Below are 24,616 nucleotides of genomic sequence, written 5' to 3'. Positions count from 1 at the left end.
GGGTTTCTTCCGTCTCACCGCACGCGGCTACCCAGTCTCCCCCGTTGGGAGCTCGCCCAGGATGGGGCCACAGACACTGGAGGAGCCCGGGAAGGAGCTGCAGCTGCTCCTTCTTCCCTGGCGTCCTTCACGCAGCGTGGCCCTGCTGCCTTAGTCCTCCCGTGGCCTTGTTCCCGGCCTCTACCTCCACACGGGGCGTGGGCTGTTCTCCTGCACCCGCTCTTGCCCCCCCCCCGCCTCTCCCCCACTTCTCTACTCTCTCTCCCGCCTCTCTTCAGCTCCATGGTGTCTCATCACTGGGGCCCCAAGCGGCTTGGACCTCCTGAGCCTCTTCTCCTCTCTGGCGGGTCTGAGGAGATGCACTCTGTGGCTTCAGCTAACGCCTTGGTGCCCGTGACACCACGTTCACATCCCCCGGCAGGCCCCTCTCAGCGGCCCAGCCCCTCTCGCCAACCCGGTCTGCGCGTTTACAAACACAGCCACTTTCTTCCAGCCAGACTCGGCGTCATCTGCTTACGGGCACCGCCATGGCGCCATGAATGGCTTTGACCGCCAAGGTAAAATGAGGCTACACGGTGACACTCTGTCTCCCCCACCTGGAACCCAAAACAAAGCATGGACAAAGGCATCCGAGAGTCACCGAGGTAGCGAAGTCAGGGGCAGCCATGGTCCCAGCAAAAAGTCCAGGTTGAGGAAGAGCCAGAAGCATTTGCTGATTTGAGAAAAGGCAGCCGAGGGGAAGGGAGGGCAGGGCGGGAGCTGGGCAGAGGCTCGTGCGGGTGTCTGGGTGGGGACGGGAGGCACTCCGGGATGCTGGAGGGAGAAGACATGGAGCAGCCACATGGCCGGCCGCTCAGCACCCAGGAAAGGTGGTCCCGGGTCATCGTCTCTCACCTCCAAGAGGAGAGGGGGAGGCGTGGGTAACGGAGGGCTTTCCCAGTGCCCTGTGGCCCCTGTGGCTCGTCACAGAAATCCTGAGACTGAAAACGAAGACGACAGCTGTGGCGAAGCCCGGGAAGCCAGGCCCAGCTCCCGGTCATGTCATGTGGGGGGGCAGAATTCAAGCTCAGAGCCGCTCTGCCCACTCCAGGCCCTGCCAACCAGCTCCCACCCAGTGCAAAGAGCAACGTGAACACCAAGAGAAAACCAGGCTAGAGACACAAGCCCAGGGCCGTCCACAGAGGCTGAGAGTTCCAGGACTCGGAAGAAACTATGATTTATACGTTCAGGAAACTAAAGAACACGAGATGGAATTCTGGCAGAGAACTGGAAATTATAGAAATAAATCAGAGGGGAGTTCTAGGCCTCGAGAGTAAACATCCACGAATTAAGCACTTAAAGCGACAAGACAAATGCAATGAAAAATGGGCAAAAGGTGGAAGCGGTCACTTTGCACATGAGGGGATCCAAACTGGCCATTAGGTCTGGAGGACACTCCGCCTCATCCATCGTCCGGGAATGGAAACGGGGCGCAGGAGGATGCCACCGCCAGCAGACCGCAGCAGCTACGCGCAAAAGGCTCCCTTCACGTCAAACGGGGAGACACCGCGCGTCTCGCTGGAGGGCAGGAATGTCATCAGCGTCAGCCCTGCGAGGGTTTCCACGGACCTCCTTCCCTCCCTCCCCCTCTCTCCCTTCCCCCTATTTCTCTCTTCCCTCCCCTCCCTCCTTCCATCCCTCTCTCCCTCCATTCTTCCTTTCTCCTCCCTCCTTTATCCCTGTTTTCCTCCCTTCCCCACTCCCTCCACTTTCCCTCTTTTCTCTCTTCCTCCCTCCTTCCGTTCTCCTTTATTCACTCCATTCGCCTTCTTCCCTCCCTCTCCTCTTCCCTTCCTCTTTTCCTCTCTATAGTCCTCCCCTCCCTCCCACTATTCTCCCTCTTTCCTCTCTCTCTCCCTCTCTTCCTCTCCGTTTCCCTCCCTCCCTCCCCTCTCCCTCCCTCCCCCTCTCCCCCCTCCTCTTCTCCCTCCCTCTCCCTCTCCCTCTCCCTCTCCCTCCCTCCCTCCCCCTCTCCCTCCCTCTGTCTTGGGAGCCCACAGGGGAGCCGGCAGCCCTGCCCTGTTGGGCACTGCCCTCCAGAGCACCTCATATGTATGCAGTGCCCTGCATACACATGAACACAATAATTATGTGAGAACTGAATAAAACAAGTTTGGAAGATGCCATCACCATCTCTCTTGGAGAGTCCTAATTTCCATTAGCATATTAATGATGGCGAGACGTCTTACAGTGAAAACAGAAAATGCCTTCACTTCTGCTCAGGATTTCCAACCTTTCCTCAGCAGGAGCCCCTGCTTTTGCCTCACACGGGGAGGGGGGGGGATGGGCATCGATGCCCGGGACTGGCAGCGTTGGGCGTCTTCCTCGTGGCGGGCGCGGAGCATCAAGGGAGGCTGACCCGAGGTCGTTCTCTGTGCCCGTGGAGAGGCCGCACCCTTCTTCCCATTTGGAACGTGGGGGAGCCGGGGAGCCGGGTGAACACGGCTCCTGCGAGGCACAGGTAGCCGGGTGCCAGGAGACCGGGCCCCAGGGGACCTCCTCCCACCCCGCTGCCAGCCTGTGCTCCGGGGCCCCCGACACCATGCAGACCCCTCTGCCCATGCCCCCCTGAGCCTGCCTCTGGCTGGGCAGAGACGTGGACCAGGGCTGCCTGGACTTCGCACACGGTGCCCCTTCCACCCCACAGTCTATTTGCATTAGGGGTTTGTGTGGCCACCAGCCCCCTTCACTCCACCGCCCCCCCCACAGCCCCCTCCCCAATGGTCCCACCTTTCAGATTCATCTCACACGTCACCCTCACCGAGTCTGCCCGTTTCCCGGCAGCTATGGGGGAGGCGGCCGGGGACAGCTGGGGCTCCTCGAGTCTCCATCACGCCCCCCCCCATGCAGGGAGGAAAATGAGACCACTGCTTCAGGAGTCCCACGTGAAGAGGGTCGAAGGCCTGGCATTTCAACACCTCGGCTTGCTCCGGGACAGGGAAGGCGTCCCAACCCTTTCGAGAGAATTCTCAACCATGTCCAAAGACATTCAGTAGCTTCTGTGCTAGGGAAAGGCATGGAAAGGAATGGACGCATCCTGCATCCCCAAGAAAACGTTCCAGAGGAGAAAAGAACAGTTTAGTTGTGTGTGCTAAAACAAGCAGAGAGAGAGAGAGAGAGAGAGAGAACCCACTAAGATCAACATGTCTGAAAAACACTCTCAAATCCCAGCTCCAAATGGCCCTGGCGGGCCCCACGCTGGGGTACCGCATCGGTCTGGATGTCTGGATGGGGGGCGGCAGAGGCGGCCCCGCCTCCCGTCACTCCCCCAGGTTCAGAGTGGGGGCCCCTCCCGGTCCCTGGGAGAGCCTTCTCCAGCAGCAGCAGCAGCAGCAACAGCAGCAGCAGCAGGCAGGTCAGCCGCAGACACCTGAAATAGCAGCACAGACAGAAATCAATGCTGTTGGCCAAACAGAAATTAGTGTCAGAGATTCCCGGGCCTGGGGGCCTGTGCACATCTGCACACCAGCAAGGCCTTCCTTTCCACACCTGCTCGGCTCTCCTGGGATGTCACTGAGATGCCCTTCACTAAAAGGAACTGGCATCTAAGGACAGAAGACGAGAGAAGGAAGGAGGGAAGCACTTCCTTGAATTCTCCCACGCCTGCCTTGTCCGGGGGTCTCTCCGTGTGGACACAGCAACGTCCGCACCTCGCAGGAGCTGGGACCCCGGGAGCCAGGCGCCGGGGCATGAAAGGCTTCGTCGTGCGGTGTGAGCACTGGCAGCTTCTTCCCCCATGGATGAAATCCATTCGGCCCCATAGTCACAGGCCTTTAGACAGGGAGGAGCAATCTGTCTCTGTTCACGGCAGTGGGGCGGGGGGCGGGGGGGGGTAGGAAGGAGGCTGCCAGGTGGTCTGGTGACTTTGGCCTCTGCTGGCAGGAAGGTCAAATAGAACACCTTTGCCTGAAGATCAGACAGGAAATAGGGACTGGGAGGTGGGGAGTGGGCGGTAGTCCCTCGGCTTGTTTTGCCGTACGGTCCCCAAGCCAGGGTAGGGAAGGGACGATGAGGGACAAAGGGACTAGCTGAAGTCTGGCTCCCTGAGTGCTGTGAGGTCATGGCCTCCACCGCCCATCCAAGAAGCCCCTGTGACTGGGTGACTGGTGGCCAGGAGCGTGGCAGGGAGGCGGGACCTGCTGGCCCAGCCACCCCATCTAAGTCCGCCCACAAGGGCGCGTGCTCGCTCCCTCAGCCTCGCGGCTGCCCTCCTTCCCGCCTGTTCCTCAAGCTCTCTTTTCAACATTAGTAGGAGGTCAAGCCAATACATGCTTGGGCGCCCCAGAATTATCTCCAAAGTGAGTCAGAATCAGAATCCCTGGCAGCTGTTGCCTGCGGGGCTCTGAGCTCTGCGTAGACTTCTTCATTCATTCACCCATGGGACATGGTTCCCAAACCACACCAGGGGGACCCGTCGGTCAAGTAGGGCCAAGTACATCACTTGGCATGGTAGGGAGGGCATGGGGAGCCTGCTAATAGGGGTTGCATTTGAGTAGCTTAATGGGGGAGGGGGTCCTAATGCAGAGATGGGATTTGAATTTGGGTAGCTAATGATTTAGGTGGCCAAAGACAGGTAGAAGAACCAGATGGAACTGGGGTAAGTAAACAGTGACTAGATATTGACCCAGGTGAGCGTATGTCTCAGCTAAGCAGGTCTTGGAGGGTATTGCTGAGGTCAATAGTTGAGACTTGCTCGTTTACTCATTTGTTTTCCCGTGCAAGGACTTCTTGGGACAGATGGCAAAGCTGGAGAGGGTCAGAGCCTTCATTTCGGTCCTGACAGGATGGGCAGGAAGCCACAGGTGTCTCAGCCTTGCTTAACCCCGTCAGAAACCTACGTGGTAGGGGTTATTGTCAGCCCATTTCATTGCGGAAGGAAGCAAGGGCCAGAACAATTAAGCAACTTTCCCAAAGGGAAACAACTAGCAAGCGGCAGAGCCAGGATTTGAACCTGGGCTGTCTGACTCTAGACCCCTAAGTTATACTGCTATTGGCAAAAACAAGTCCAAAAAGCACACAGGGAAAAGAAATGAGAAGTCTTCCGAGAAAGTCTACAGAGGCCACCGTTTAATTAGAAGTGACATGAATGTCATTCGGTGAGTCAGATGACAGGGGGGTCTGTTCTTCCTTCACCCGTGTCAGACTCAACTCCGTTCCAAAGGCCACTTGAGAGAGAGGACCGTAATTGTCTCAGAGCACTTCTGCTCAAAGCAAGTGGACTGAACCACACAGAGATAAAAAGCCCTGCAGATTAAGATATTTGGGACACTCAGATAAATAAGTAATGGGCTTTATTTCACAACTATGATTGGTAGGGTAGAAAGCAATCCTGCAGCCTGAGACAAACCCAGCAAGGCCCGAGAAGAATCCTCATTTGTGCACCCGGGCAGAATCTCCTCCAAAAAGACGCAGGGGACAAATGTCCAGCTGGAGCTCCCAGTCCTCTGATGGCCTGGGTGGCCCTGCAAGCAGGGTGGGGGTCTGGTAGCTGGGGAGGATTCCGTCCTGGAAGAAGGCTGCTGTCTTCTGGTGGCACGTGGATGGCGGACAGTGGATGGCTGGGCTGCTCAGCCAGGACCATTCTTGTTTGTGAGCAGGAGCGTGAACCGGGGTCCATGGAGAGGGGTTGGCTTCGGCCAGCCGTGAGTCTTTGGCCACTGCAGGGTCTTGAGCAAGGGAGATGGCTGGCTGGGCAAAATGAGCCTGAGAAGGAAATGACATTTGAAACTGCGGATGGATCTGAAGTGTGCAATGCACAGAACTGTGTCACCAAGGGTCAGCAGGAGGCTGCCCCGCTGGTAACCCCGCAGCCGGGTTGGGGTCATGAGGCTGTGCCACCTTCCCGCACCAAGTGAGCAGCAGAGAGAAGCCAATCGCAAGGCCTGCCAGGGCACGTAAACGGCAGCGCACACAGGATTCAGTGGCTGGCCGCCCTGCCGTCACTAACCCAGAGGACCCCAAACACGACTGCGCCGTATTGGAGATATGGCTATTTCACGAGTCATTAAAATACACAATGAAGCCATTAGTGTGGATGCCAATCCAATACAACTGAGACCAGATCAGACGGGCACAGAGGGACAGTCCCCAGGGGATGCCCAGAGAAGGCCCTGTGTACCAGTCCTGTCCAGGGTGACCTGCATCTCCGACACCAGGGCCGGGACCTGCCCCTCACACCCCAGCCTCAGGGCCGGGAGCTGCCCCTCACACCCCAGCCTCAGGGCCGGAAGGCATCTGTGGCTTAGGCCTCCGTGTAGGGCTGCTTCCTGGCAGCAGGGGCAGGCAAATGGGAATGGCTCGTACGTGTCCACACTCCTCGTCTGCGCAGCTCAGGCCCTGGAAACCATTCAGGTGTGAACCAGCTACTCACAGCACCAACTGCGGAAGGGAATAGAGGAACCTAATAGTTCCCCAAATTACTTGTTTAGTGTAAGGTCCACCCCAGGGAGGGCTCCATGCACATACCCCCTCCTGTTTAGGTCCACATCGAGTACCTGCGTTACATCATCACTGGCACACCTGGAGGCGGTTACCTCCCCCTTCTCTGAGGTCACATCCAACCCACCTGGCCGTACCTCCCGCCCCTGCCCTGGGTAAGGCGTGGCCCTTCGGTGGTTCAGCCCTTCTCTCTGGGTGGGAGGTGTGGCCAGGTGGATTGGATGTGACCTCAGAGAAGGGGGAGGCGTCTGCCTCCAGGTGTGCCCGTGACCTAGGTAACGCAGGTACTGGGCACAGACTTAAACAGCTGGGGGTATCTGCATGGAGCCCTCCCAGGGCTAGACCTAACATTCCAGCCCGCCAGCAGGGAATCCATTTTTCTCTCCTGCCTGAATACCATGTGGTGTTCTCCTTTATCAGCTACCTGCCTCAATAAACTGTGCACTCAGCAAAAGGGAAGATCCTTCCTGAGACTTTGAGTACATCAGAGGCAATCATAAAGACTTGACATTGACTTCCAGAAAAGGCTAGAAAGCCATCTTCCTTCCCTGCCTATTCCCAGTACTGGGCGGCGATTCCAGAACTGTCCACGTGGACAGGCTTCTCCTGCCCAGGACGGAGATGAAGGAGGACCGGTGGGAAAAGCCTGGGATGGGCCCCACTCTCCTCCTCTGCCCTGCGGTTCGTCCTAATCAATCAACAGAAAAATCATGCCGGGCTGACTGTCAATCAGTAACGGGAAATCATGTCATTTAGCTCAGGAAAGTGGTCTCCAGAAAGCCCTCCTCTGACCGACCTTAGGAGACGTGGGTAAGCGGCCGAGAGTTCAGGCAATTCTGCCTCTGCACATCAGGAGCTGAGCAGGGCCCTCCCCTCTCCCTTTGTCTTCCTGCTCTTCAATTTATCTTGCAACCCAAGCCCTCCATCTTTGCCCTGTGCTCTGACCTTCTTGGACAGCTGCAGCAGGCAGGGATGGGTGGTCCTGGGGGTTGGGGGGGAAGGAAGCCAAAGAAGTGGGTGGCACTCACCTGGCCAGGTAGGGATGGCCATCCAAAAGGGGCTCCTCTACCTGGAGATTCTGATTACAGGCGCAGAACCTGCACAGCACAGGAGAGAGAGAACAGCTCTCCACACCCTCAGTTCCCCAGGACACATAGCAGGCAATGCGACCCTCTCAGCACTCGCCTTTGGTGAGGGCAGCTCTTTGCCACATGTCTTGCTGTGACTCAACAGGCTCGGGACACGGTGTGTCTTCTGTCAGTGGGGCGTCTCTGTAACTGCTTTGCGTTTACGAAGGTGGGCGCTGAATCTCTGGAGAAGGAAAGTTCCTTCCCCACTCAGGGGCGCAGGCGGGAGGCGGAGAGGGAGCCGCCCTGACAGGGCCCTGGCCTCCTCCTCTGGCGTCCTTGGGAGCCAGGGAGCCAGGGAGCAGCGGACCCCAGCAATCCCAAACTGAGGATTTGGTCTGTGAATAACTCCTCTTCTTCTGGGGTTTCCAGTGACCCCAGCCCTATCCCAGGGCGCATCTGCATAGGAATAGGGACTTGCAGGAATGTGAGTGCCAAGCCACTGAGGCCAGCAATAAAGAAGACCGGGAAATCCCATACCAAACAGCCCAGTGGGACAGACACTCAAAGGCAAGGATGGCAACTTGTCACCCCCACGCTTCCTGTGAGTTTCCAGAAGGGCTGGGGGTGGGATGAACCCACTTAGCCTGAAGCCTTGCGGGTCAGTTCGCAGCAAGGCAAGGCAGGAAAGGGCAGGTGGTACCGTGGAGCCCGGACTGTCTCCAGAGAATGAGGGGCAGGGTGGGATGTGACCTGGAGGTCCAGCACTTAGCAGGAGATTTGACCTAAATTCCCTCCTTCAGGGCTTCTGCCTGTACTCGGGATTCAATAGCATTTTCTGAATGCTGACAAGGGCCACAAGAGACCACAAAAGATCTTTGCCAATTCCCCCCACCAGGAGGTGGAGCCTTGAACCCTCGGCTCCAATCCAGGCCAGCTCTGTGGCCGTGTGTCTGGGCGGGTCTCCAGCCTTTGCCTAGCCAGTGCCTCCAGACCCCGCAGCTTCCACGTGGACTCCATTCCGATACTCCGCCTCCAGAAAGACCTTTGCTCGCTCGTAAGGAGCAGCCTCGAGGAGACAGCCGGGCCTCAGGCCGTCCAAGCTCGCTCTGAGGAAAGGCCACGGGAGGGATCGCCCCACGGTCCCAGTCTCCTGGCACCTGGCGTGGGTGCCCAGGGTATAAGTGACAATGTCAGGTTGCCCTTCGGCCCCACCAAGCCTCCAGACAGTACCAGATGAAGTCTCCGTGTGAAATAAGCAGAGGAAGCGGAAGGAAGGCACGGCCGCTGAGAGTCAAGCTTCGGAGCTTCAAGAGAGACAGTGTTCCTTTACGGTAAAAGCAGCTGTGTTTGGGAGGTGGCCAGTTACCCAGCAAAGGACAAAGAGAAGGCCCATCTGTCTTGGTTGCAGTCATGGAGGAAGAGAGGTTCAAAAAGATCAGCTTCTCCAAGAACCCCAGACCATGCAAAGATTGAAATGGAAGCTGCGGTTTGCCCGACTCAGAAGGCCCCGTGATGGAGCCACAGGACAGATGCGGGACTCGCTGCTCCGCACACACAGGAGAAAGGCTTGAAACCACATCTCCTGGCTCCACCACCATCGCACGATCCCACACCTGCCAGGCTGCTAAGCCCCTCTGCGGATGTGCTCAGAACCCACCCTCCCCCACCCACTGGACAGCAGTGCGGTCAGCAGCCGAGGGACACCCGTGGGCGTCCAGAGCCCACCGCGACCCTGGACAGCACTGCGGTTACCAAAGGGCCTCCGCCAGCTGGAGGTGGTGATGAGGGTTTACATCAACCACCGAGAGGCGGCTGCTTCCGCTGCCCAGGCGCGCGGCAACCACCGGCGATGCCATTTCCCCTAATGAGAGCTCCACAGCGACGACCGAGCTGCCCAGCTGCCGAGAGGGCTGTTACAGCTGCACTGCAGAGCTAAAAAAAAGAAACACCCAGAAACTTCCTGAAACCCATTAAGCGATGCTCTGCTAAGAGGCAAGCTGGCTCTCTGTAACTGCTGACGATCCTCTGAAGATCACTTTCGCCAGAGTGCAGGCAGGGAGGGCCGGGAGCTGAGGGGTTGATGGAGGACGCACAGTCAGGGCTCTGGGCATCCACAGAGACACCTAGCGTTTGCCCTCAGTGCCCATCCGGGACTGTAACGAATGCCCCAGTTCAGGTCCCTCCTCTGCTGTCAGAGATTCAGATCTGAGTCCTTGGAAACAGAAGAGAAAGACAGACCTGGTTCTGCATAATGACATCAGAGCCTGTGATGACCTCAGAGACTACAATGACATCAGAGCCTGTGATGACATCAGAACCCATGATGATGGCAGAGCCTGTGATGACATATGCACCCGTGATGACATCAGTGCCTGTGATAACATCCGAGCCCACAATGCATCAGAGCTTGTGATGGCATCAGCACCTGTGATGACATCAGAGCCTGTGATGACCTCAGAGACCACAATGGCATCAGAGCCTGTGATGATATCAGCACCCGTGATGACATCAGAGCCTGTAATGACGTCCAAACCCATGATGGAACCAGGGCCTGTGATGACATCAGCTCCAGTGATGACATCAGAGCCCATGATGACATTCGAACCCATGATGGCATCCGAGCCCATGATGGCATCAGAGCCCGTGATGACATCAGAGCCCGTGACCACATCAGAGCCCACGATGGCATCAGAGCCCATGATGGCATCCGAGCCCATGATGGCATCAGAGCCCGTGATGACATCAGAGCCCGTGACCACATCAGAGCCCACGATGGCATCAGAGCCCGTGATGGCATCAGAGCCCGTGATGACATCCAAACCCATGATGGCATCCAAGCCCACGATGGCATCAGAGCCCACGATGGCGTCAGAGCCCGTGATGACATCAGAGCCTGTGATGACATCCAAACCCATGATGGCATCCAAGCCCACGATGGCATCAGAGCCCACGATGGCGTCAGAGCCCGTGATGACATCAGAGCCCGTGATGACATCAGAGCCCGTGATGACATCAGAGCCCGTGATGACATCCAAACCCATGATGGCATCCAAGCCCACGATGGCATCAGAGCCCACGATGGTGTCAGAGCCCGTGATGACATCAGAGCCTGTGATGGCATCAGAGTCCACGATGGCGTCAGAGCCCATGATGATGTCAGAGCCCGTGATGACATCGGAGCCCATGATGACATCAGAGCCCACGATGGCATCAGAGTCCATGATGACATCAGAGCCCGTGATGGCATCAGAGCCTGTGATGACATCAGAGCCCGTGATGGCATCAGAGCCCATGATGACATCAGAGCCCATGATGACACCTGAGCCCACGATGGCATCAGAGCCCACGATGGCATCAGAGCCCGTGATGGCGTCAGAGCCCATGATGACATCCAAACCCATGATGGCATCCAAGCCCACAATGGCATCAGAGCCCACGATGGCGTCAGAGCCCGTGATAACATCAGAGCCCATGATGACATCCAAACCCATGATGGCATCCAAGCCCACAATGGCATCAGAGCCCACGATGGCGTCAGAGCCCATGATGACATCAGAGCCTGTGATGGCATCAGAGTCCACGATGGCGTCAGAGCCCATGATGACGTCAGAGCCCGTGATGACATCAGAGCCCACGATGACATCAGAGCCCACGATGGCATCAGAGTCCACGATGACATCAGAGCCCGTGATGGCGTCAGAGCCCACGATGGCGTCAGAGCCTGTGATGACATCAGAGCCCACAATGGCATCAGAGTCCACGATGACATCAGAGCCCGTGATGGCATCTGAGCCTGTGATGACATCAGAGCCCGTGATGGCGTCAGAGCCTGTGATGACATCAGAGCCCATGATGACACCTGAGCCCACGATGGCATCAGAGCCCACGATGGCATCAGAGTCCACGATGACATCAGAGCCCGTGATGACATCAGAGCCCATGATGACATCCAAACCCATGATGGCATCCAAGCCCACAATGGCATCAGAGCCCACGATGGCGTCAGAGCCCATGATGACATCAGAGCCCATGATGACATCCAAACTCATGATGGCATCCAAGCCCACAATGGCATCAGAGCCCACGATGACATCAGAGCCCGTGATGACATCAGAGCCCACGATGGCGTCAGAGCCCACGATGGCGTCAGAACCTGTGATGACATCAGAGCCCGTGATGACATCAGAGCCCACGATGGCGTCAGAGCCCACGATGGCATCAGAGCCCACGATGGCGTCAGAACCTGTGATGACATCAGAGCCCATGATGACATCAGAGCCCACGATGGCATCAGAGCCCACGATGGCGTGAGAGCCCGAGATGACATCAGAGCCTGTGATGACATCAGAGCCCGTGATGGCGTCAGAGTCCACGATGGCGTCAGAGCCCACAATGGCGTCAGAGCCCGTGATGACATCAGAGCCCGTGATGGCGTCAGAGTCCACGATGGCGTCAGAGCCCATGACAACACCCAAGCCCACGATGGCGTCAGAGCCCGTGATGACATCAACCCCCACCATGGCGTCAGATCCCATGGGCAGTCAGTCTGGAAAGGGTGGCCTGGAGTAGTCTGCAGCTGCGGTGGGTTAAATGTACCAGGCACCTGGGTGGCTCCTCCCTGGCCCTGGTGATGACCATAGCGAGCGGCAGCGGTGATGTCTCTTGGGAACCGTTGGTCACTAAGGCCATCCCCCTCCCTCACCTTCCTGGGCGTTAGGACCCGAAGAGGATGAGCAGCCTTTGCGAATCCCCTGGGCGGAAGCATGGGCCTGGCCCCGCAGCCCGGCCTCCCCCTGCCCCGCGGAGCGTGTCTGGAGGTGTGCGGGGGTGGAGGCCGGCCCAGGAAAGGCTCTAGCTTGGTAGAAGGGCCTCCTCTCCAAGGCGCTCCAGGCTGATAGGACTCTTCTTCACATTTGTAGCAGAGAACGCCAACCCAGCACCAGTTCCAAGCTCTTCCAGGGTCCTGTGCAGCCGATGACCAGTGCTCCATTCTGCCCTTTTTATCCAGGGGGGGGGAGGGGGCGAGGGTCAGACCATTGTGCTGATAGTGGATGCAAAACTACAGGACACTCAGTGTCACTCAGTGGGCTTAAAAATATGTCCTCACAGACGTAAGCAGGCGACATGATTAACATTCTGTTAAATACACTTGTGTGATTATAGAAAAATGATCTCTATCCACATGTAAGAATATTTTATTATGTGCATATTTTAGAAGATTAAGTAGTCAAATAACCAAATGCAGCAACAATAACTTGCTCTGCTTTGCCACATAATTTTGCTTATGATATGTTGATTAAACTCAAGTTCATTATTCCAGACAATATTGACCTACTTTGCTCCATTTAATATGGTGGGGACGGCTGCCTCCGTGTGTTCCCAGAGCCTTCGGACCCAGCCCCTCCCTGATGCGCAGCTTCTCCGAGGAGACGGCTGCTCCCGGGCCAGCGGCTGCTTCAGCAGGGAGCCGGCGTGTCACTGTGGCAGACGGGAAAGTCAGGTCTCCATCTTGGCCCAGGGCCTGCGGCCATATGATGTCTTGCTCAGCTCTTTGCTCTATTTTGGATGAGTCAGGAAGAGGCGGAGCGGAACGCATCTCACACTGTGGACACGGGTCGGGAAGGTCTGTGGAGGTGGGAGGATTTGGGGCAGCTCTCCCCCATTCTCCACCAGGACTCTTCAGAGATCAGACTATGCCAGCCTGAGGTCCAGAAGTGGCTGCGAGCCCATCTGGACCCAAATCCCAACCCTCTGTCCAAACAGTGCCCTTGAACACGGTGAGGTGTCACTTGGCTCTCGGCCTGACACGAGTAGGTTCCTGCCTGCAGATCGTCTGCCCTTTTCCCTCCGCCTGCCAGCCAGACCTGCAATCCAGGCCTCTTCTGGATGGCTCAGAGTGCACCCCTCTTCTGTGGGTACATAGCACCCTCCACAGCACACCTCCCGTGAGGTTACTGTAGCTGACTCAGGGGTCCAAACCCTGGCTCCAGCCTCTGGAGATGCCCAGTAAACCCAACTGCATAAAGTGGGTTCAGGACACCAAGTTCAGAAGCTGATGTTATAAAAAATAATAATAAAAAGCCTTCAGGTCATCCCAAATTCCCTGTGTCTTCAACCAGAAACGCCGAAACCCGAGGCCGATCCACTCTGTCCTGCAAGTTTCCACAAGACTGGTGAGCCTGTGACCAGGAAGGGAGCCGGGCCGCCAGGAGTCGTTCTGAGGGCCACGAAGTGGGCCACAGACATTCGCGATCGGCCTGGCCTTGCCCGTGTGCGCAGCTCTGGTCACCAAGTGATTTACTTTTGCGTTCATTCAGTCGTGCATCCATTCATCCAATCAGTACACATCCATTGAGAATTATGGGGAGCCTGTGTCGGAGGCTCATCTGAGATGCCATTCTCAACACAGGGCTTGAGACAACCGTGTCACCTACCGTCCTAGCGACAAGGGGAAGACGGACATAGGCAAATCTTGCCCAGGCACATGCCCAAGTGGATAGCAGAATGCCATCTAAAACAAAACAAGGCCAAGGGTGTGACTCAGAGCCCGGAGTTCCTGCCTAGCAAGCACAAGGCCCTGAGCTCAAACCCCAGTACTGCCAAAAATAAATAAAATAAATTAGTGGTCTACTAAATTCATGCCAGACATTGGAAACCGACTGGAGGAAGACACAGGTTAGGGAAATTCAAGCTGATAGGAGAATACGGGCTAAGCAAGTGAATTAGATGCAGTTCTGTGAGCTGGGACAGAAGCTTGCCAGGTACTGGGCAAGCAGGCCTCTCGGTCCTCCATCTGTCCCTCCCTCCAGTAGCCTGTCCTGGCCAGGTCCCAGGCAGCAGTCTTTGTCGGCTGGGACCCCCCTGGCTTCTGAGGACCCAGTGCCCCTGGTAAAATGAGGGGCTGAGGCGAGCCAGGCTCTCAGGGAGGGTTCTCTGCTACACCGTGACGCCTGGCTGTGCAGGCCTGACTGGTCGTGGGAGATTCGTCTTGGGTTTCCCTTATAGCATCCATCCCCCACAGCCTCCAAGAAGCAAACAAGGCGGGGGGCATGACTGTTAAGGGGTCACCACGTGGCTGCGAGCTCCTCGAGGTCGATTCATGGCCCTCAAGTCCTCTCCCGCTTCTGCGGGCCCCGCGGCCATGGCTCCCAAGGAGCTGGTCTCCCCCAGGGGCCTTGCCGAGGGAGGACATGGCTCTCTCACTGGAAAGTGCCGGTGGCTCACCCTGTAAACCTAACAACTCAGGAAGCTGAGATCTGAAGATCAGTTGGAAGCCAGCTTGGGCAGAAAAGTCCACGAGACACTTCTCTGTAATTAACCACCAAAAAGCTAGAAGTAGAGCTGTGGCTCACGTGGTAGAGCACCAGCCTTGAGGGAAAAAGCAAATGGAGAAGTGAGGCCCTGAGTTCAAACCCAAGCACTGACATGAACAACGCAAAAATGTAAGTGGAGCAAATGCAGAACCCTCCATTTCTACTTCCAGATGACAAGCGGAGAAAGTGAAGAAGGGATTTTTCCAAGGGTGTGTTCTATGCCTGGATCGTCTACAAATATTGTTTTTAAAAGGGAAGAAAAGGCTGACAGTCACTTCCCCCTGCATGTTGAACTTCACCTGGAACCCTGGCTGTCAAGTTTACCAAAACACTCCCTGGAGCCAACAGTCTCCCTCCCCTCCGTCAAGGGAAGCACCAGTGGTTGTCCAAGATTTAGTCTCTGGGTCATTTCACTTTTTTGTTTTTACAAAAAAGGAAAATACTGAGGCCATATGAGTATCCTTGTCTGTTCCCCCTAAGCCATTTTAATTGATAAAAATAGTTATGAAAGCCAGAAACATGCTCCTCACCCCAGCCCAAAGTCTGCACGATGGAGTTTTAAGTCTGCTCCAAATGATCCCCAAACAGGTCCTTTGAAAATGTTTTCACAGCCCAGGCATTATCACTTAGACTCCACCTTCAGAGATGAAGAGTAAATTGAAATTTAGAGCTTTAATAACTGATTTCAGGCTGTAACAATTAATGCAGTCAGCATTTCTATCAAGTCCCAGAACGCGGCAGGCCCAGGGCCCAGCAAGTTCTCTTGGGTGAAGGAGGAATTCTCCGCAGTTCTTATTTATTCATCTGTGCGCGGCCGATCCCTCGGGGTGGCTTTCTGGGCCGTGGCTGAGGAGCGCATGGGCCCAGGCCCAGGCCGGAGCCCTTCGTGGCACGGTGGCCGGCCATAAATCCACAAACCTCAGCCCCCAGGTTCAGTTCCCACCCTCCCAACCACCTTTGGTTTAAAAACAGCCTCATTTCTAGGCTGTACCCACTGCCTTCTCTGATTGGCATGGGTGGAGTTCCTAACTCACTTTGGACTCCGTGGTGGATGTGTGAGCTTCCGCCTAGACTCAGGGCTCCCCAGCCCTTCGCTCCCTGGCCTGAGCAAGGTCGGGGGCGGGGAGGGGGCAGAGCCTCTCTCCCTCCACCAATGTCAAGTGGGTTCCGAGGGCAGGCGGTGGAGAAGAGCGTCTTCGTTCATGATGGTGGTCAGAACCTTGCAGGGGCTTCCCTAATTAGATCTACTTAATGAAGCAGAGCTAATTAGCTTCCAGTTTATGACCACGTGGCCAGACGGTGCGGAAGACATGGACACAGCTGGAATCCCAGGAAGGGGAAGGGTGCCCGCTTGGTCCTGAGGGTTCTGCTGGGTCCCCTCCTCCTGCCCTCTTCCATGGTGCCAAACCTACTCTGTTGTGACACTGTCTTCTTCACCAGGCGTTTGGAGGAGACCACCTGCTTTTGCCCCATCTCCTGCCTCCAGTGCCCACTACAGTACTGGGGCATTTGTTACTTAGCAGGAAGGGAAGCAAGGGCTGAGTTCTGTGGACCCTGGGAGGTAGAGCCCATAGGAGGAGGGGCCTGGGGCCTCGGGGTCTTCTGGGATCTTGGGCAAACCTTCCCTGGGATGGCGTTTTCTTTCTTAAGATATGGCAAGACGTTGGCACTGAAGGCATCCTACTGGAGGTGGAATTCTGCCTCCAGCCCTGAGGAAGCCCTGAGCTCTCTGTCCCCTGTCCCCTCTGGAGAGCTTTCTCCTGGGCGTGGCCCGGTGGAGGGTCCAGCCCCCTGGCACCTTCAGGGGAGGCAGGTCAGCCTCCCTAGAACCCCAGAACCCTGCTCAGCCTAGGACAATGCTACCCTCTCATGGACCACATTGTCTTCTTCTATGCCAGGCTGGCATTTTCTATGGAAAACACACCGTCCCGTAGGACACATTTGCTATTTTAGTTCCCCCCCCCCGCCCCCTCATCTGGTACTTATACCGTAATGTGAATAGAGAGACGAAGAAAAAAATTCTAAGCTCAGAAAGAGCCCCAGGAGGGCTTTCTTGTGGGAGGAAGGAAAGGCCACTGGGGAGAAAGCACAGGGCACAGAGGCCGGAGTGTAGACACATAGGTCTCCACTTGAAAGCTGTGCTGTGAGAGTTTGGGTGTATTTAGAGTTTACCATCGTTAGAGCCACAGAATTTTAAGTGTCTGGCACCTTACTTCCAGGCCTGAGCTCCAAGGCCCCCAAGCCATGGAAGAGCCTGTGCCACATAGTTTAGGATCCTGTTTGGATTTTTTTTTCCTGAGTTCTAAACAATAATTGAATCCCCAGACACTTAACCGAATCTGACCACACACGGTGAAATTATTTCTTAGTCATAAACTGAAAAGTTAATTGGCTTCATTTCTTTAAATAGATTCAATTATTTAAGCAACAATGAATCTTCCAGAGGTACTTACAAGCCAGGGATGCCTGGAGGCGACGAAGGTTGAAAGCTTGCTACCCAGTGGCCTTTGCAAACTACCACCAAGGGGCTGGCCGATTGGGCAGGGATTTATTTGTGCTTATAAAATATAAAAACTGCCCTCAGTGGCGTGATTAGATTGGCTGCAACCAGCTTATTAAAAATTAACGCGGCTGAGAATTGGTGGGGTGTCTTTGCCATAGCTGGGTGTTATTGAGGACGGTAGGGCGGGGCAAGAGGGGGAAGATCAGCTCCGAGTCCACCAACATCTCCATCCTCCCGCCCGCCCAAACCCCCCCGCCAAGGATGCAGACCACGCACGCACGGGAGCTGCCGGGGCTCCACTTCCCACTCAGTCCCACTCTCCCCCACTGCTCTGGGCTCTGAATGCAAAGGTCAACTCCTGAAGGTCGGGGAGGATTCCTCCCCAAGCAGAAGGCTGCGTCCTGCACAGCACACATGGCAGGGTGTAATTCAAACTCCTCTTCCTGCTTCCTCCTTGCTCCCCAACAGCTTCAACCGGGCTCCAAATGCTCATCAATCCCAGAATGATGTCTGTAATTAGCAGAGGCTCTGACCCAGCCTCCAGCCCACTGCCTGGTGCCTCTGTAAAAGCATCGTCGTGGTACCAAACCCCAGAACAGGACAGCCCCACCAGGTCCTCTCCCGTGTGTGTGTGTGTGTGTGTGTGTGTGTGTGTGTGTGAGAGAGAGAGAGAGAGAGAGAGAGAGAGAGAGAGAGAGGCCTTTTTTTGGGGAAAAAAACCACACACTTAGAAGCAGAGTTGAGTCATTAACCTCAACCCGGAATTTCACAAAAGCAGAGACATTTGAAACAGAGGGGTTCAGTGGGTTAATTAGGAGCTAACATCGATCTTTCCTTAAAACAAACGGAGGCAAGAGAAGAGATCAAGAAACGGGTTGGTTGTTGTGCTCTTCACAGCAGGGCAGACGGGAGGCCTGGAGTTTTCTGTATGAATCAGGAGAAGACAGACAGGGCCCCCTCCTCTGGGCTTCTGCAGAGAGGTGCTCAGGATGAGGGAGAAGACAGGAAACTCCCCTGGGTCGGGGTGCAGTGCCTTCTGCTCCCAGAGGGACGTTTGCGCTGTCCCGGAGCTGTCCCGGGCCCCGGTGCTGAAAGTGCTTAAGGGAAATGTCCGAGGAACAATTGAAACGCCGGTTAGTTTGCTTTTTCCAGGTCCAGCGCGAGCCGCACACCACCGTCTAGGGCCGCATGCAGCCCGTCTCTGCAGAAAGAAGCGCATCCAGGCTCCCGCACGATGGCACACTGGCTGCCTTGGCTAATCCGCAGCCTCTCTGGGTCAGGAGCCTGCGGGAAAACAGCCCGGGGCTGTCTAATGGAATCACACACTTGCCTTTTCTCTTCTTTGTCGTGATACTTAGGGATTTGAACACGGAGCCTCGTGCTCTCAAGGCAGGTGCTCTGCCACTTGAACCACGTCGCCAGTCCTCTTTTGCTCCCTCTATACATTCAGAAGGGGTGTCGCCTGGGCCCTGATCCTCCTGTCTGCAGCCTCCAGTGTAGCTGCGATCATGTAGGCCAGTCACTGAGCCTGGCTGGTTGATTTCGACGGGGTCTTGCTAACTTTGTGCCCGGAGTGGCCTTGAATATCGATCCTCCCAATCTGCACCTCCTAATTAGCGGAGATGACAGGTGTGAGCCACGGTGCCAATTTTCAAATGACCTATGACAACAGGAAATGCATTGCTACTCGCCCAGCCGGGACGGGGCACAGCAGGGGCCCAGCCGTGTTCAGGCCCAGGTCCTCGTGCAACGCCCCTCCCCACACAGCATCGGGATGGTGCCTGTACTTCATCGTCCACTCGCCAACGTGTTGGCACACCCTCAACGTCTCAAAAGAAAAAAAAAAGGAAAAAAGGGAAAAATTATTTGAAGTTAAAAGCGCAAAAAGCCAGTGTAAATATGGAATTAATTAAATCTATCGCTGCTTAAGTCTTCTCAGAATTAACTTATGAGATGTTTGCCAGTTAAATTATTAACATGTAACTCTGAGGATAATGAGTCCGTCTCAGGTTATTTAATTACGGGTGGGCTGACAGCGTGTGCGCTGGAGTCTCCCTCGCAGCCCTGTTCTCGGGTGAGAAGAGTCGCTGCGAGGTTTTCGTGTCTGGCTCCTGAAGTGTCATTGGCGTGTTTGTTTTCCACCTGAAATGATGAGCTGGCTCCTGGGTGTCTTTGGGAGCTTGAGGAAGAGGTCTCGCATGAACCCGTGTTGATTGCTGTGTACCTGAGACGGGAAACTGACCCCGATTCCCTCCCCAGAGGACGACTGAGGATGGCATCCAGCAAGCCGGGCTCCAAGGTCCCTGCAGAGCCACTAAAGACCCAAAGGCGCTGCGCCTTTCTGGAGGACAGCCTCCTGCCCCCCGCCTGCCCAGTCCTTGCTGAGTGGTGTAAGGATGACCTTTGGGGAGTCTTTCCTCCCTCCCCACCAGGGGTGCGGTCTGAGCTTGGGAGGGAGGTACCCGCTCCGAGGGGCACGGCGAGGCAGTGAGCTCTCCAACGTTGTCCCAAACAGGTTCCACTTTCCACAGGAAATCCTGCCAGAGATTCAAGCAGTGCCCTGAGCTTCAGTTGCCATAGAGTAGGGAGAGTTCATCTCAAACATGGCAGCCGGGCCACCAGCAACTTTGCTCATGCTGCTCCTCTAGTCAATGGTCAGCCGCTGACCTTTACCCAATGACAGAGCCGGCAGAAAGCGGCCTTCCTCGGGCAGAGTCAGGGCGTCGGGGAAGCTGCCAGGGCCCCTGCTCGCGCGCAGGGCGTCAGCCGAGCAGCGGAAGAGGTGAGTGCCGCAAATCTGAATGAGTCCTGGCAGCTGTCCTTGAGCCCTTCCACTGTGTCCTCCTGGAGAAGATGACAGGAAAGGATAAGGAAGGCAAAACCGAGCAGGGTGACGGTGGCTCGCCTGCAATCCCAGCTATTCAAGAGGCTGAGATCTGGTGGACGGCGGCGGTTCCCGGAGCCCACGCTGAGCCATCTGTGAGATTCCATCTCTAAAGCAAACGGCAAGCAGCACAGCTGGAGACGTGGCTTGGGTAGAGAACACTAGCAGAGCAAGCACGCGGAGCCAGCAAGCCAAGCGAGAGTCAGGCCCTGGGTTCAAAGCCATCCCTCCCACTTAAAAAAAAAATCCAAGTGGTGCATGCTCCCTACTTCAGCCTCCAGAGGAAGGTGCAAGCTTACCCCCTGCCTTCCTTTCACGTGCCACGAGGTGAGCTCACAGGGCTCAGGAAGGAGGGCACCTGCCCGGGCAGAGGAGCCCTAGTGGGCTGGGAGACGGAGAGGTCACCTTGGGTTCCAGCTGCAGAGACGTGCCTGGACACGGATGCCACGTACACACTGCTGGCCAGGGTGGCTCTGCCCTGACTCCAGCTCTCTGGACGTGGCCTTCGGCAAGGATAACTCACCATCCCCCCAACTCTGACTTCCCGGGGAGAATGGTGGTGCCTCTCGTCATCCTCTGCTCCAGGGCTGCTCCCGCTGGGTGGCGTTACTTGCCAGCACTGGACTCTGCTCTGTCTTGGAGACAGGCTGTGGAGCCCAGGGAGGCCCTCGGGAACTCTGAGCAATCACAGACACGAGAGGTGCCAGGGCCTCCAGATGCCCAAAAGGGCCCAGAAAAGTTGTTCAAGCTCCTCCCTGGGGTCTCTGTTCTTTCCTGTTTCCATTATCCCAACCTTGGACTTCACACAGAGACCCTAGCTGAGGCTCGGGACAGGAGCAGCCACCCAGCCATGGGCTCCCCAGAGCCTGCCTCTGACACCATTGCCTTTGTGCTGCCGAGCCCAGGGATGTGAAGTGGAGCAGGAGGGGGGGGGGGGAGGGGGAGGGGGAGGAAGAGGAGAAACGGGGGGGGGGGGGAGAGAAAGCTATGAAACAAGAAGATTATAAACTGGAAACATAAACGAGAAGAGCAGAAATGAACCCCAGACCTCAGAGACAAGCCGTGGGGCTCCCATATCTAATGCCAAGCTCTAAATCTGAGATGCAACTGACTTGGGGGCCGGGAATGTCTGAAGCTCTTCACACACAGAAACAAGGGTGCCAGTTTCATGGTCCGGGTCATTGGTGAATGTCCTTGGGGTCGGGAAGGATTGCTTCCAGAGGGTGGCATGCCCTGCTGCCAGGGATATGCCAAAAGCCTGAACATTTACGATCTCTGGAGCCCCAAAGCACAACCTGGGATCACGGAGAAGCTGGCAGGATCAGATCAATGGGAGAGAGGCCCAGGGGTGCAGCGGGGGGGGGGGGGGGAGGGCAGGGGAGAGAACAGCTTTAAATCCAGCATCTCTCTCTCATTTTTAATAACAATGTTGGCCTTGCTATATTAGCTCCGTTAATTCTCACCCCCATCCCCATGCTTTGTCTTCACAAGCTCCTGCTGTAATTTTCAATTTAATTAGAGCTGTGCCGCTCGGTGGCAACAGGTCCTGGTTTATCTTCGCAGCTAATACTGCTAATTGTTTACCCAGCCTTCGGTAATATCTCATTAACTTTATAGGCTATCGTTTCCACATCAGCTACGGAATTAATTTTCTGCAAATCTAGAGATGTTGGTGTTGGGAGAACATTTTCCTTCAGAAGCAAAACCAAACCAAATAGATATTTTTTTAAAGAAAGGGGAAAAACAAAAACAAAGGAACAAAAAAGCTCCTGGCAAAGTTGGGGGACTCTCGTCGTTTCTGCCATGGTGACCCCCTCCAGGGAAAACACATCTGAAAACGATCTTTCCTTTAATTTTTGTGTTTTGTAAAAGATGCACCTAAGCAATTCATCATTTTTATAACAGCCATTATCCATAAGGCAGTTATAGATGCGCAGATAAAAGGCAGGGTGTGCATGCAAAACGCTCGGAAGCGACACAACGTGGGCCTTCTATTATTTGCTTTAATATAATGAAGTGTCATCCAGCTGACTTTTATGGCACCCATATGACGTTCACGGTGCCTAATAACCACCCCCACCCCGAAGACAGTGGCTCTGGTTCAGGTAGGATCTTCTCTCTCTCTCTCTCTCTCTCTCTCTCTCTCTCTCTCTCTCTCTCTCTCTCTCTCTCTCTCTCTCAGCGTCTCTCCATGCAATCCCCTCCCCAGCCCATTTCTGTTCCAGGGGGCCACGCATCTCCCACAAGCGCCCCATCCTGCCCAGATCTATTGTGCACCCCTATCTGGTTCCTTGAGTTTCCTATTGGTTCAGATGACAGTTTACTCCCGCCCTGCTCCTCTACAGCCTGCATGGATTGGCTGCCCCTGTCCTGAGTGGCAGACAGCACGGAGGGACCACCAACCCTTTGTCCCAAGCTCAAGAGAGCTTTGCGACTGGCAAATCCCTGCAGACCCGGCGGGCACCAAGCTTCCTCTGACACCACCTGCCTGCCCTGGCCTCTGCGGTCAGCCGCCCCGCAGCTGGGGCTCTGCCTGTGAGACTGGAGACCCAGATGTTAGATACTCAGGGGGACATGTGGGCCCAGGCAGCACTAGAGGTGGGGTGGCCAAGGCAGAGAGGCACTCAGATCCTAACACCCCACTTTGGGGTAAAATAGCTGCGCAGCGAGGGGTCCTGAGAGGTAACACGGACGTCGGCTGGGCAGAGGGAAGGCCGCAGGACGGCAAAGGGCTCGCACGTCTCCCGCCGGGGGTCGTGGTGTAGAAGGACTCAAGGGCCCGGGCGCAGCCCCCACCCCTCCTTCGTTTTGCACTCCCTGACTCTCAGACTGAGCCAGCAACATAAGGGAAGGCGCGGGCGGGCGGGCGGGCGGGACGCGTGTTTATTCCCAAGCACATCCAAATTGCTCAGGCTGGGGATTCGCGGACTCAGCAGCAACCGCAGCTTCCAACTCTAGAAGCAAATCTAAAACGGCCAGGAATCAGCAAAAGTCTGCAAGATCCTTCGGAGACAACGCGAAGAGAAGGCGTCCGTGGGGTGGCGTTCGGTGACCTGTGGTGCGGAGAAAATAGCTTGACAAATAAGCTCTGGGTCCTTCGCTCTTACTCTATTTGGAAACAGCAAAAGCAATTCAGTTCTACAAATATTTCCAAGGACCGACTGCGGCCGAGAGAAAACTACACCCTGAGTGCTTGGAGATAAAAGGAATAGAAAGCCAACGCAAAGCTCTTCCAGCTAGATATCTACTCATAGATCTCAGTGGAGAAGCCCAAGGGCGGAGCGGGCTCAACACCTTGCAATAGGGCCAGGTGCCCAGGTAGTTTAGATTTTTCTTGGAAAAAAAAAAAAAAGAATGAAGTTACCCGTGAGATCCACCTGCCTTAAAAATGGTGGCCATTCATCCAGGTACCCGTGACTCACGCCTGTCATCCTAGCTACTCAGGAGGCTGAGATCTGAGAATCAGGGTCAGCTCAGGCAGGAAAGTCCATGAGACTCTTATTTCTCCAACTAAGCAGCACAAAGCCAGAAGTAGGCCTGTGGCCTTGAGTGAATAAGCTAAGGGGAAACTGGACCCAAGTTCAAGCCCCATTGCTGGCAGGGAGGGAAACAGGGAGGGAGGGAAAAGAAGAGAAGAGAGAAAAGAAAACTGTAGCTGTCGTTCATTTCTGTCCGTGGATGTAATTTCCTGTGTGTGGACGGGTCTTTGAGCTGTTTCTCCAATGCTTCTCTACTCAAGCATCAGGGCCACGAAGGCTTAGCCTGCCTTCTTCTGAAAGAGCAGGAGAGCTTTCTAGCCACACAGGAAGGAACAGAATTGCAGGGTAGGCCCAGCATCCCGGACTTATTGGCTATTAGCCCACTGTTTCCGGTGGGTGTAAGAGTTATATCCTGGCCAACAGTGAGTCAGGTTCCTAGTGTTTTCTATCGTATTTATTATCTGCTTGTGTTTTCTCTTGACTAAATCATCCACGCATACGTTTTGCTTGATTTGGTTTCTCTGCGTCCTCCAGGGTTCCAGTGCTCCAGGTCTCCAGTGTGGCAGAGTTGGGGTCTCATAAGAGGTGGGCCCTGCTGGAGCTCACGCAGTCAGCCCCTCCCTGCTGTCTGGCCTCTACCTTCTCCTCCGGCCCCCCATCAAGAGCATGGCATTCACCTCGAGGTCCTCACCAGACTGATACAGCCACTACACCCTTGAACCTCCAGAACTCTGAGCTAAGCAAACCTCCCTTCTTTATCAAGTGATCCAGCTTCTGATACTTCATCACAGGTACAGAAAACAGACTGACACAGTGTCCTAAATACTAGTCCATGGTAACTATGTCTGCTCTAAGTACCTATTTGCAGTCCATGCTGTTGCAAACCAGAA

The sequence above is a fragment of the Perognathus longimembris genome, chromosome 7, assembly GCF_023159225.1.
Source record: "Perognathus longimembris pacificus isolate PPM17 chromosome 7, ASM2315922v1, whole genome shotgun sequence".
Lineage (NCBI taxonomy): Eukaryota > Metazoa > Chordata > Mammalia > Rodentia > Heteromyidae > Perognathus > Perognathus longimembris.
Note: the sequence above shows the minus strand (reverse complement) of the source record.